Raw genomic sequence first — 14,211 nt, forward strand, 5'->3', positions numbered from 1 at the left:
AGGCAAGGGGTTCAGACACAAAGCAAAATGTCACCTCTTTTATTCTGATTACCTTTAGATCCTTAAGACTCCACATCAGGGAGTGACCAAATGTACTTAAGAAACTTAAGGTTAAAAATGAATAAATTTGTTATTTGAAAATTTAATAAGCTATAAATTATGCAGCCACCCTTAATATGGCCGGTGGCAGGTTGAGGATTGGAAGGCACGTCTTTAACAGTGCCTGCCAAGTGTCCCCATCTGTCCTTCCATTACTTTGGCTTGGACACCTCAACTTTTTTAGCATAAAACAGAACTCAGGGTACCTATGTTTAGTAGTTCACCTTGTCTGAGGTCCTAACAATATTTCTAAGCTATGCATGCCCCTGACTGAAATCAGTCTGCGATATTGGCAGGTGTAAAATGTGAACCAGATTTCCTAGGACAGAATATTTGAACCCAGAACTGCAGGCAAATAGATACTTGTTTCAGGATTCCATGGATTCAATTGCTTCAATCTTTGCACTATGTTTACCTATATTGAATTCAAAAGAGAAGTGGGTTTTTGTGTGCTAACTATGACACCACTGAGTTACTGGTAATTGGAACCACAGGCTTACTGTGTACAAGGAAAAGAGCATAGAAACATGCAAATTTCTCCCCCCTGGTTCTACAGCTCTGATCTCATCCCTGCCAGAGAAAAATATATGGTTGTACCTGCAGTGTTTCCCTAGAGATCTTATGATTAAATATTCACATGGTGTTTGCCCCAGCCTGCCCTGCCTAAGGCATTTTTTTTCATATCAATCAACACATAAGCAGCAACACTTCCATTTCTTTCTTTCTTTCCTTCCTTCTCCCTCTCTTCCTTCCCTCCTCCCTTCAAAGATGACACCTTCAAACATGAATCTAGATGCTAAAAATGTTACTCATACCTAGGAATTGAAAGTAGAGTATTACACAACAGAGGTTTGGGACGGTAGAAAAGATAGAGGCAAGGAGAAGTTGGTCATTCTTCACTGTCAACTAGATTGGATTTAAAATTACATAGGAGGAACATCTTTGGGTGTGTCCTGAAGGTTTAACTGTTGTGGGTAGACCTGCTTAGAATGAAGGCAGCACAGTCCTACCAGCCAGAGTCTTACACAGATTGAAGATTGTGTGCATTCATCTCTCACTGTTTCCTGGTTGGTTTAGAAGTGGCCACTTATCTCATGCCCCCAATACAGGTGCTGCCACAGTTAGGTGGGGGCAGGGCTACTGCACAGTGGGTGACCATAATGACAGCAGGCTGTGCACTTCAAAACTCCAGGAGAAAGATTTGGAAGCTCTTGTCACAGACGCATAATAATGTTTGAGGAGACAAGACTTTGAAACCAGGTGCAAAGGGCGCAAAACCCACTTGGCCTAGAATGTCATGGGAGCCCATTAAAGTGCACAGCCTTCTATGATGGTGTCAGTTAAAATGTATTTAAATTTAAAAATAAAGTAAAAGGTTATCAAACAAAACAAAAATATAAAGGTTTGAAAAGCAATATAGTGCTCTAGGGCAAGCCCATGTGAACTGAAGCTGGAGGGATGGAAAGACTGTCTCTCTCTCAGTGTGTGCTTTAGTTTACATCCTGAGGAATCCTGAAGCTGCCTTACACAAGTGACACTGGGTGTCTGTTTATCACCAATCAGAGGGGCAGTGCTCTCCTGCTCTGATCACTACAGGCAGGAGCCCTGGCCTTTCCCTATGGCACACAGGTAACCAAAGCTGGGGCAGGAGGAAGGTCAAGTCACTGGCCCCATTTTCCAGAAGCAAGAGAGGGACCCTGCTGCTTGTGAACCATTGGGGGCTTCTATAGCAAGCATGAGGGCCATGGATCCGGGACCACAGACCACAGCAGCCTAGCTAAGTGGAAGTCTACACATTAACGTTTCCTAATCTCTCTGGAATTGTCAATACGATGACAACAACGACGACGACGAAAACCCACCTCCACATATGTGGTTGGGTTATTGAAATGAGCTTTGTACTTGGCCCATTTAATGCTGACATGGTCATGTAACTCTGTTTGTAGTGTGTATGTTTTTCATTAACAAGGCACAACTGAAAGTCATCCTTTTCTCTTCTTTTACACGTGATTTTTTCTTCTTATCACTAAAATAGTTAACATTTATTGATATATTTATAGGACCCATCTGAGAACTCACAATTTTTAAAGCAATATTAAGCAAGAGTCTTTTAAATAAAGTCAATTTCCCCCCTTGTAAAACAGTGGAGTTTAAAGGCTTTTAAAAGGCAACCAAATATAGCCGAGGAGCATCTCTGTGGAATTAGGGAGGATCTGTTAACCATGCATCCCGGTTTCCAGAGGCAGAGATTGGTTTCTGCTCATTTACACAGCCCACCAATCGGGCCGCTGTACCAGGACTCAGCTCCCCTGCATCAGGGCTGCCGGAGGAACATTGCAAATAGGGCAGGGCTGGCTGACCCTGAAGCTCATGGAGAGAAACCACCAAGTCCTTCTCTTTCCCCAGCTGCACCTAAGGACTGCCTTCCTCACTGCACCGAAGCCCTTTTAACTGCACATCAGCCCTCTCTGGCAGCATGACTGCCCCCTGCCCCATTCCCGCTGGACTCAGGACTGAAGAGAGTCTAGAAAGCATCTCTAGCATTTTTGTGTCTCTTTCAAGAAATCTGCCTATGTAAAGTGAATAAGCTGAGTGCTGGGAAGTAGCACACAGAAGGTGAAAGTGGAAATTTAGACACGGACATTAAGTGTCAGATACTCTATACATATCACAGACATACACCAACTACACACATGCAGAAACACATAGACCACAAACATGCAGACATACATAGACACACACACACATGCAGATATACACAGACCACACACAAGCACTTAAATACCACATGTACTTAATATGTACTCAACACAGATACACAGAGCTACCCCATCACACAGTCAAACAAACATGAACAAACCATGAACATATCACATGCACATCTAACTACATAAACTATACACACAAAACACACCTGCAGAATCACTTTCTAGATAGGGTAGAATATTATTGAAAAACTGTAATAAATAAAAAAAAATCTTTAAAGTACATTAAGAGACTCTGGCATTGTTGCATGTGAAGTTTTAACTTACATGTATTCTGGTGCAATATGTCACACATATCTATAATTATAAAGGAAGCTGAGCTTTCAAAGGCTGTGTGGAGGGGCGGCGGCGGTGGCCGGTGGCGGCGGCAGCGGCAGCAGCAGCAGTGCAGCAGTGGCTGGTCCAGCTGAAGGGCCATCAGCAGTGAACCCAAGGCGACACAGGATCCAGTTAGGCCCTGCGCCCACGACCAATGACCTTCGCTGACCAGCCGGGCGGCAAGCAGCTGCAATGGTGCAGCGCCTTTCGCTGCACGGAAGCCACTTCAGAACTCGGCCTCCCGCCAGTCAGGAGAGGCTCATCTCCATCTTGGTTTCAGACTCCAGAGATCAGACAGACTGAGGTACACAAACATAATCCGAGGCCAACACCGCGGGGGTCTGAGCCCGACGGGCGTTGGCTTGCACCCAGGCCCTGGGCTGTTCGGGGGGCCATCAGAGTGCAAACCCAGCCAGGAGGTTGTTTTGCCCCGGCCTGCGCACGCCCCACCATTTTGCCTGCAGGACAACAGAGAGCTCTGGCGGGCAGACCCGTAACGGGCATAGCCTGAGGCTAACAAAGCAGGGGTCTAGGCCCCAAAAGGCACAGGACTGACCCCAAGAACTGGGCGGCTTGGTGGGCCATCTGTGAGTCAACCCGCTCAGGAGGTTGTTAGCACAGCAGACTCTCCCGGCGCTTTCAGGGAGCGCAGGCGCGCATGCCCGCCATCCGGGTCTCCTGGCAGACCCAATTAAGAGTCATAGCCCTAGGGGAACTTTGCTCGGACCTTGGCCTCCCAGGCTTTTGCCAGGACTCAGGGCCTGGGTGGCCAGGCTAACCTTGTGTGTCCCAGCCCGGTTGGGGGATCGGCTGCCCAGCGGAGTGAGCAGAACACAGGGGAGGTCACAGCAGCATACACCCTTGGCGCTCCCTGGGGGTGCACACGGGCTCCATCTGGTCCACAGACACAATCTGGGGCAAGGCCTCAGGCAGAAGCCCTCAGCTCAACTCTCTCTGCTTCCGGATCCAGATCAGACTGGGCGGCCACACTACATCTCCAGGTCCTGCAAGAGGCTAGCGGGGCTTCCGGGTGGCCAGCTGGGAGAAGTCAGTGTGCTCCAGTGAATCCAGCGGGCCCCAGCAGGAGCCTTCGGGTGCCTGCTTCGGGATCTGATCAGCCTGGGCAGCAGCACCCTGTCTACAGGCAGTGCTGGGGGTAAGCTGTGCACCAGAGGCCAACGGGGAAGGGGCAGCTTGCACTGGTGAGTCTAGCACTGACAAGACCAAGTAACACCAGTGAGAACTAGATGGCAAAAGGCAAACGCAGGAACGTCACTAACAGAAATCAAGGCAATATGGCAACATCTGAACCCAATTCTCCTCTACCAGCATGTCCTGGATACCCCATCACACCAGTAAAACAAGATTTGGATTTAAAATCACTGGTCATGATGCTGGTACAGGAACACATGAAGGACATACTTAAAGAAATTCAGGAGAAAATGGATCAAAAGTTAGAAGCCCTTGCAAGGGAAACACAAAAATCATTGAAAGAAATCCAGGAGAATACAAAAGCCAACAAGGAGGAAACGCAAAAACACTTAAAGAAATACTGGAGAACTTTGGTCAACAGGCTGAGGTCATGAAAGAGGAAACACAAAAATCTCTTAAATAATTACAGGAAAGCACAAACAAGCAAGTGAAGGAGCTAAGCAAAACCATCCAAGATCTAAAATCAGAAGTAGAAACAACTAAGAAAACTCAAAGAGAGACAACTTTGGAGATAGAAAGCCTTGGGAAGAAATCAGGGGACAGAGATGCAAATATCAACAACAGAATAAAAGAGATAGAAGAAAGAATCTCAGATGCTGAAGATTCCATAGAAACCATGGACTCAACAGTTAAAGAAAATGCAAAATGCAAAAAGCTTGTTACCCAAAATGTCCAGGAAATCCAGGACACAATGAGAAGACCAAACCTAAGGATTTTAGGCATAAATGAGACTAAAGATTTACAACTTAAAGGGCCAGCAAATATCTTCAATAAAATTATGGACGAAAACGTCCCTAACCTAAAGAGAGAGATGCCCATGAATATACAAGAAGCCTACAGAACTCCAAACAGACTGGACCAGAACAGAAATACTTCCCGTCACATAATAATCAAAACACCAAATGTTCTAAACAAAGAAAGAATATTAAAGGCAGTAAGAGAAAAAGGCCAAGTAACATATAAAGGAAGACCTATGAGAATCACAGCAGACTTTTCACCTGAGACTATGAAGGCTAGAAGGTCCTGGGCAGATCTCATGCAGACTCTAAGAGAACACAAATGCCAACCAAAACTACTATATCCAGCAAAACTCTCAATCACCATAGATGGAGAAACTAAGATATTTCATGAAAAAACCAAGTTTACCCAATATCTATCCACAAACCCAGCCCTACAAAGGATAATAGGAGGACAACACCAATACAAGGAGGGAAACTTCACCCTGGAAAAAGCAAGATAGTAACCTTTCATCAAACCCAAAAAAAGTTAAGCAATCAAATTTAAAAAATAACGTCAAAAATGATAGGAAGTATCAATCACTATTCCTTAATATCTCTTAACATCAATGGACTTAATGCCCCAATAAAAAGACACAGACTAACTGACTGGATGCGTAAACAGGACCCTACATTTTGCTGCTTACAGAAAACACACCTCAGGGTCAAAGACAAACACTACCTTAGAGTAAAAGGCTGGAAGACAATTTTACAAGCAAATGGTCTCAGGAAACAAGATGGAGTAGCCATTTTAATATCAGATAAAATTGACTTTCAACCCAAAGTCATCAAAAGAGACTCTGAGGGACACTTCTTGCTGGTCAAAGGAAAAATACAACAAGAAGAACTCTCAATCCTGAACATCTATGCTCCAAATGCAAGGGCACCCTCTTTCGTAAAAGAAACTTTATTAAAACTGAAAGCGCACATGGCACCTAACACAATAATTGTGGGTGACTTCAACACTGCACTTTCCTCAATGGAGCGATCAGGAAAACAGAAACTAAACAGGGACACAATGAAACTAATTGAAGCTTTGGACCAATTAGATTTAACAGATATATATAGAACATTCTATCCTAAAACAAAAGAATATACCTTTTTCTCAGCACTTCATGGTACCTTCTCCAAAATCGACCATATAATTGGTCACAAGACAGACCTCAACAAATATAAGAAGATCGAACTAATCCCATGCCTCCTATCTGATCACTATGGAGTAAAAGTGGTAATCAATAGCAACAGAAACAACAGAAAACCCACATGCACGTGGAAACTGAACAATACTCTACTCAATGATACCTTGGTCAAGGAAGAAATAAAGAAAGAAATTAAAGACTTTTTAGAATACAATGAAAATGAAAACACAACATACCCAAATCTATGGGACACAATGAAAGCAGTGCTAAGAGGAAAACTCATAGCCCTGAGTGCCTCCAAAAAGAAAATGGAGAGAGCATACATTACCAGCTTAATGACACACCTGAAAGCCCTGGAACAAAAAGAAGCTATTTCACCCAGGAGGAGTAGAAGGCAGGAAATCATCAAACTCAGGGCCGAAATCAATCAAGTAGAAACAAAGAGAACCATACAAAAAATCAACAAAACCAGGAGCTGGTTCTTTGAGAAAATCAACAAGATAGATAAACCCTTAGCCATACTGACCAAAGGGCACAGAGAAAGTATCCAAATTAACAAACTTAGAAAGGAAAAGGGAGATATGACAACAGAAACTGAGGAAATCCAAAAAATCATCAGATCCTACTACAAGAGCCTGTTCTCAACACAACTGGAGAATCTGGAGGAAATGGACAATTTCCTTGACAGATACCAAATACCAAAATTAAATCAGGACCAACTAGACCATCTAAACAGTCCCATAAGGCCTAAAGAAATAGAAGGAGTCATAGAAAGTCTTCCAACCAAAAAAAGCACAGGACCAGATGGCTTCAGTGCAGAATTCTACCAGACCTTCAAAGAAGAGTTAACACCAATACTCTTCAAACTATTCCACAAAATAGAAACAGAAGGAACACTACCCAATTCCTTCTACGAAGCCACAATTACGCTGATACCAAAGCCACACAAAGATCCAACAAAGAAAGAGAACTTCAGACCAATTTCCCTTATGAACATCGATGCAAAAATACTCAATAAAATTCTTGCCAACCGAATCCAAGAACACATCAAAACGATCATCCACCATGATCAAGTAGGCTTTATCCCGGGAATGCAGGGTTGGTTCAATATACGGAAATCCATCAATACAATCCACTACATAAACAAACTCAAAGAACAAAACCACATGGTCATTTCATTGGATGCTGAAAAAGCATTTGACAAAATTCAGCATCCTTTCATGCTTAAAGTCTTGGAGAGAACAGGAATTCAAGGCCCATACCTAAACATAGTAAAAGCAATATACAGCAAACCGGTAGCCAGCATCAAACTAAATGGAGAGAAACTTGAAGCAATCCCACTGAAATCAGGGACCAGACAAGGCTGCCCCCTTTCTCCTTATCTTTTCAATATTGTACTTGAGGTACTAGCTCGGGCAATTCGACAACATAAGGAGGTCAAAGGGATACAAATTGGAAAGGAAGAATTCAAACTATGATTATTTGCAGACGACATGATAGTCTAACTAAGTGACCCAAAAAACTCCACTAGAGAGCTCCTACAGCTGATAAACAACTTCAGCAAAGTGGCAGGTTATAAAATCAACTCAAGCAAATCAGTGGCCTTCCTATACTCACAGGATAAGCAGGCTGAGAAAGGAATTAGGGAAATGACCCCCTTCACAATAGCCACAAACAGTATAAAGTATCTTGGGGTGACTCTTAACAAACATGTGAAAGACCTGTATGACAAGAACTTCAAGACTCTGAAGAAGGAAATGGAAGAAGACCTCAAAAAATGGGAAAACCTCCCATGCTCATGGATCGGTAGAATCAATATAGTTAAAATGGCCATTTTTCCAAAAGCAATATACAGATTCAATGCAATACCCATCAAAATCCCAACTCAATTCTTCACAGAGTTAGAAAGAGCAATTATCAAATTCATCTGGAACAACAAAAAACCCAGGATAGCTAAAACTATTCTCAGCAACAAAAGAAAATCTGGGGGAATCAGTATCCCTGACCTCAAGCAATACTACAGAGCAATAGTGTTAAAAACTGCATGGTATTGGTACAGTGACAGGCAGGAGGATCAATGGAACAGGATTGAAGATCCAGAAATGAACCCACACACCTATGGCCACTTGATCTTCGACAAAGAGGCTGAAAATATCCAATGGAAAAAAGATAGCCTTTTCAACAAATGGTGCTGGTTCAACTGGAGGTAAGCATGCAGAAGAATGCAAATTGATCCATCCTTGTCTCCTTGTACTAAGCTCAAATCCAAATGGATCAAGGACCTCCACATAAAGCCAGACACTCTGAAGCTAATAGAAAAGAAACTGGGGAAGACCCTTGAGGACATCGGTACAGGGAGAAAGTTTCTGAACAGAACACCAATAGCGTATGCTTTAAGAGCAAGAATTGACAAATGGGACCTCATAAAATTACAAAGTTTCTGTAAGGCAAAGGACACCATCAAGAGGACAAATCGGCAACCAACAAATTGGGAAAAGATCTTCACCATCTTACATCAGATAGAGGGCTAATATCCAATATATATAAAGAACTCAAGAAGTTAGACTCCAGAAAACCGAACAACCCTATTAAAAATGGGGTACAGAGTTAAACAAAGAATTCTCACCTGAAGAACTTCGGATGGCGGAGAAGCATCTTAAAAAATGCTCAACTTCATTAGTCATTAGGGAAATGCAAATCAAAACAACCCTAAGATTTCATCTTACACCAGTCAGAATGGCTAAGATTAAAAACTCAGGAGACAGCAGGTGTTGGAGAGGATGTGGAGAAAGAGGAACACTCCTCCACTGCTGGTGCGGTTGCAAATTGGTACAACCACTCTGAAAAGCAGTCTGGTGGTTCCTCCGAAAACTAGGCACCTCACTTCCAGAAGATCCTGCTATACCACTCCTGGGCATATACCCAGAGGATTCCCCACCATGTAATAAGGATACATGCTCTACTATGTTCATAGCAGCCCTATTTATAATTGACAGATGCGGGAAAGAACCCAGGTATCCCTCAACAGAAGAGTGGATGCAAAAAATGTGGTATATCTACACAATGGAGTACTATTCAGCCATTAGAAACAATGAATTCATGAAATTCTTAGGCAAATGGATGGAGCTAGAGAATATCATACTAAGTGAGGTAACCTAGACTCAAAAGGTGAATCATGGTATGCACTCACTAATAAGTGGTTATTAACCTAGAAAACTGGAATACCCCAAACATAATCCACACATCAAATGAGGTACAAGAAGAAAGGAGGAGTGGCCCCTGGTTCTGGAAAGACTCAGTGAAACAGTATTCGGCAAAACCATAATAGGGAAGTGGGAAGGGGTGGGTGGGAGGACAGGGGAAGAGAAGGGGGCTTACGGGACTTTCGGGGAGGGGGGGCTAGAAAAGGGGAAATTATTTGAAATGTAAATAAATTATATCGAATAAAAAAAATTAAAAAAAAATAAGCAAAAAAAAAAGTCCTATTTATAATTGCCAGATGCTGGAAAGAACCCAGGTAGCCCTCAACAGAAGAGTGGATGCAAAAAATGTGGTATATCTACATAATGGAGTACTATTCAGCCATTAGAAACAATGAATTCATGAAATTCTTAGGCAAATGGATGGAGCTAGAGAACATCATACTAAGTGAGGTAACCCAGACTCAAAAGGTGAATCATGGTATGTACTCACTAATAAGTGGATATTAACCTAGAAAACTGGAATACCCAAAACATAATCCACACATCAAATGAGGTACAAGAAGAACGGAGGAGTGGCCCCTTGTTCTGAAAAGACTCAGTGAAGCAGTATAGAGCAAAATCAGAACAGGGAAGTGGGAAGGGTTGGGTGGGAAAACAGGGAGAGGGAAGGGGACTGATGGGACTTTCGGGGAGTGGGGGTCCAGAAAGGGGGAAATCATTTGAAATATAAATAAATATATCAATAAATTAAAATAATAATAATAAAAAAAAACAAAGGCTGTGTGGATCTTTCAAGGTTCTGCAGAAACGTAAGTTCTTTCCAACAAACCTTCATGGTTTACATATACTTACATTAAGCGGAAGCTAAAAAACAGCTTAGCAAGTTACTATGTAAATATTTTCATTTAATAATATAATATATGTGTGTATGTGTGAGGCATACTGCTTATGTAAATCAATTTGCATAAGAACAAATTTTATTAAGAAAGTATTGGAATTACTTTTACATTAACATGCTGACTTGTCAAGGAGACAACAAGTGTTCTTGTGGGAGAAAGGGGAGATATTAGGTACAAACTTGCTGCTCTTGAGAGACTGGTCCATTATAGATATAATTCCCAGTGCTTCTAAATACAGCCATTAACATTTTTAAGGATCCAGGAACCAGCTTCTAAGGTCCCGAGGCTACAGATGGAATTGGACAGAGGAAAGGCAATTTTCCACCTATAGCCCCTTGTATTTCTTCTCCTTTCTTCCTTCTGTCCCCATACCTCCCTTTCTTTCGCCCTTCCTAACTTTCTTCCTTACCCTCATTCCTCATAAATAGAATGTACTCATTATGTTAGCTGAGTGAGTATATCATGCCAGCAATGTATTGACCCCACACTCAACTATCTGACCAATCACTTTTGATAGTTAGCTCATTTCTTAATACACTCTTCTCCTCCATGGCAACTTCATCTGTTGGTAATTAGTTATGGTCACTACTCTCTTGGTTTGTTCATTAGAATATTTTAAACTAACACTTGTTACTTGTATTACTTACCGTTGTAACCAAACTCATGATGAGATGCAGCTTAATGGAGGAGGACTTTATTATAGCTTACTTCTTGAGGGGATATTGTCTACCAAGGCAGGAAAAAGTGGGACTGCAAGAAGCCAAGGCATCTGGTCATGTTGCATCTACATTTAGGGAGCTGACAGTAAAAAGGGAAGGTTCATAACCTTCCCAAAGAGCATCATCAACTGGAAAGCATGTGTCCACACCAGTGAGCCCAGGCCGAGCATATCACATTCACACCACAACACTAGTTAGTTGTAGCATCAGGAAAATCTCCCCTGTTGCATACAGTTTCTGGATTTGTGAATGAGTTGCATGATGAATTTGTATTGATGAATGAAAATAACATGCCTTGAAACTTCCAGCCCACAACTAGTTTAGACTTCACAAAGCACATCCTTCAAGTGGCCAGCAGGGAAGCTGGGGTGTGAGTCTGTGGAACACAGGAACAGATGATTCCAGTAGTAGAGAAAGTGAGGACCCAGCTCCATCCCACTGAGAATTTAATCCTAGGAGCAGATCAGGTGTCTCTGATAGTGGAAAAAACAAAAACAAAAATGACACAGCTGAGAGTCCTCCAAAATAAGTAATAAGGAGCATTCTAGTAGTTATTGTATGGTGCTGTCTTTACTATTTAGTAAAAGGTATCAAGATAGTTTGTCTTTTCTGCCAACTTGAATAGATTAAGAAACAATCACCCTGACTCAAATCAATGGCTTAATCTATGGAAAGACGCAAAATTCAAATAGATTCTAGGAGGCAATAGAATTGTGGAATGTAGGCCTGTTGGAAGAAGTACCTCATATGAGACATGCCCTTTTTGGGGGACCACTTCTTGTCTTGGTCCATTTCTGTGTGGCTCCACCTGCTTCCTTTATCCACTGGAAGAAACCCCAAATAATTGCCCTATCAATGTGCTATTCTGTCTGAGCACATGATACTTAGAAACTGTGGATCTAACCCTCAGAAAGCCTGAGGCAAAATTTCTTCTTCCCTTCAGTTGTTTCACTAAGATATTTTATCATGGCTAAAACAGAATAATAATCTAAGTGCATTCAAAAACTGTGCTAATTTGTAAGTGACACATTACATTGCGCATCAAAAGAGAGAGCAATTGCTTAGAATTTAGGTTAATAAAACACTACTGCAGAGAAAGATGTATTCTGTCCCTGACATTACTTAGAATGCTGATAATTATCTTAGTGCTTTATTGTTGGGCAGAGACACTATAATCACAGCAACTTTTAAAAAGGAAGCCATTTAATTGGTGCTGGTTACAGCATCAGATGATTAGTCCATTATCATTATGGGGAGGATACAAACAGCACACAAACAGACTTGGGTTGAAGAAGTAGATGAAAGTTCTACATCTGGATTCACAGGCTGCAGTAAGAGAGAGATACTGGACTTGGCTTAGGTCACTGAAATCTCAACACACACACACACACAAGCACACACCCACCTGTGCTACATTTCCTCAAACAAGGTCATACCTCATAATCTCTCTCCATTAGTGCCATTCCTGGATGATCAAGTATCCAATACTAGCCTATAATGGCCATTCTCATTCAAATCATCACAATAATGAAAATGAAAAAGACAGTCAATTTTTGTTGCTACCTTCATACCATTTGTACTAGCTGGTTTTGTGTGCCAACTTGACAGAACCCAGAGTCATCAAAGGGGAAGGAGCCTCAACTGAGGAAATGCCTCATGAGATCCATCTGTAAGACAATGTTTAAGTTAGTGGTCAATGGGAGAGGACCCAGCCCATTGTGCATGGTACCATTTTATTGGGAACTTCAATGAAACTCTTGAAAAGAGTTTGATCCACATATCCAGAAATGCTCAAGCATTGCTCAGATAACAATGTTGTCATGTGTCTGCAGGTCCACACCCAACTAAACCATGTTAAACTATAGAATGGGACAGTCACAGGGGGTCTGAAGTACACTCATGTTTTACAGAGGTCACAGGTGTCTCTTATTCAATGTTCTTGACTCTTAGTAAAGCTGAGAGGTAACCATTAGCCATAGTCCTGTCTACAGTGGGGAACATGGGAGCTCATGAAGACCAAACTTGTACAGCATCACACAGCAAATGACTGTCTGAGATAGAATTCAAACCCAGGAATCTAAGGTAAAATCCTTTTGCCAGCCCACCATATCATTTCTCTAACGTGTTTGCTACCACAATCAGATTTTACCCAGAAGAGTTGCCAAGAAGGATCTGAGGATAATGTCCCTGTCTCAGGAAAGAAAACCTACATCTGTGGTAATCTCTCTGTTTATGGATCTGTTTGTTTGTTTGTTCTTTTATGTCTAGTGGCTGTCATAAAATCCTCATTAACTGCACAAATGAGCACTGGAAAAAGATTTTCCTTTAAGAGAAGAATGGAGCATTTCTGAGTGCCCACGAATTGTCACATGCTTAGCCAGAAGCACACAAGTATTATGTCATGTGATTATAACAATGGTCATAAAGGCTTGGAGTTCTGAATGCTACTGCTCCCTCTTCAGCCATTAAGAAAATCAAAAAACAAAACCCTAAGTAATTAGTAGGTACTTTTGTTCCTAATAGAAAATACAGGGGCAACAAGATCAAATCCTTCTGGATAAAGATACCTAAGTTGCTCTGGTGTCTCTGGGCACTTCTGAAGTTAGACAGCATGGACAGGAGCCACACTCCCCCAGATTTTCAGCTCTTTCCAAGGCCTTGAGGCTTGATCTGCCCACCCACAACTTCCTGTCAAGGAAATAGCTACAGGATGTAGGCATTGCTCAGAGGATCCACCATTAGGTGACCTAAATTCAGACTGACAGAGGACCCCTGAGATGGTTTAACCCATGAGCTTGTGCCTCACTGTACTCAGTGAAGCAAAGGAATACAAAGTTTCTCCAATTCACACCAGAAAGCAAGAGCAATGGCCACCAAGTCACAGCAGGAGGCATATAGTAGCTGAGAGTGGGTAAGTAAAGAGAAAATTAAGAAATAAAAGGGAGGTTCCAGGCTGCCTAACATCTGGGATGTATTTCCTTCCCTAATTCTCTTACATGCAATGAGAAATCACCATACTCTTGGGAATATTATAAACAAAAAAACCCATCTATGATGAACTAGCATTTTACAATTTGCACA

Source organism: Apodemus sylvaticus, chromosome 6 (assembly GCF_947179515.1).
Source record: "Apodemus sylvaticus chromosome 6, mApoSyl1.1, whole genome shotgun sequence".
Lineage (NCBI taxonomy): Eukaryota > Metazoa > Chordata > Mammalia > Rodentia > Muridae > Apodemus > Apodemus sylvaticus.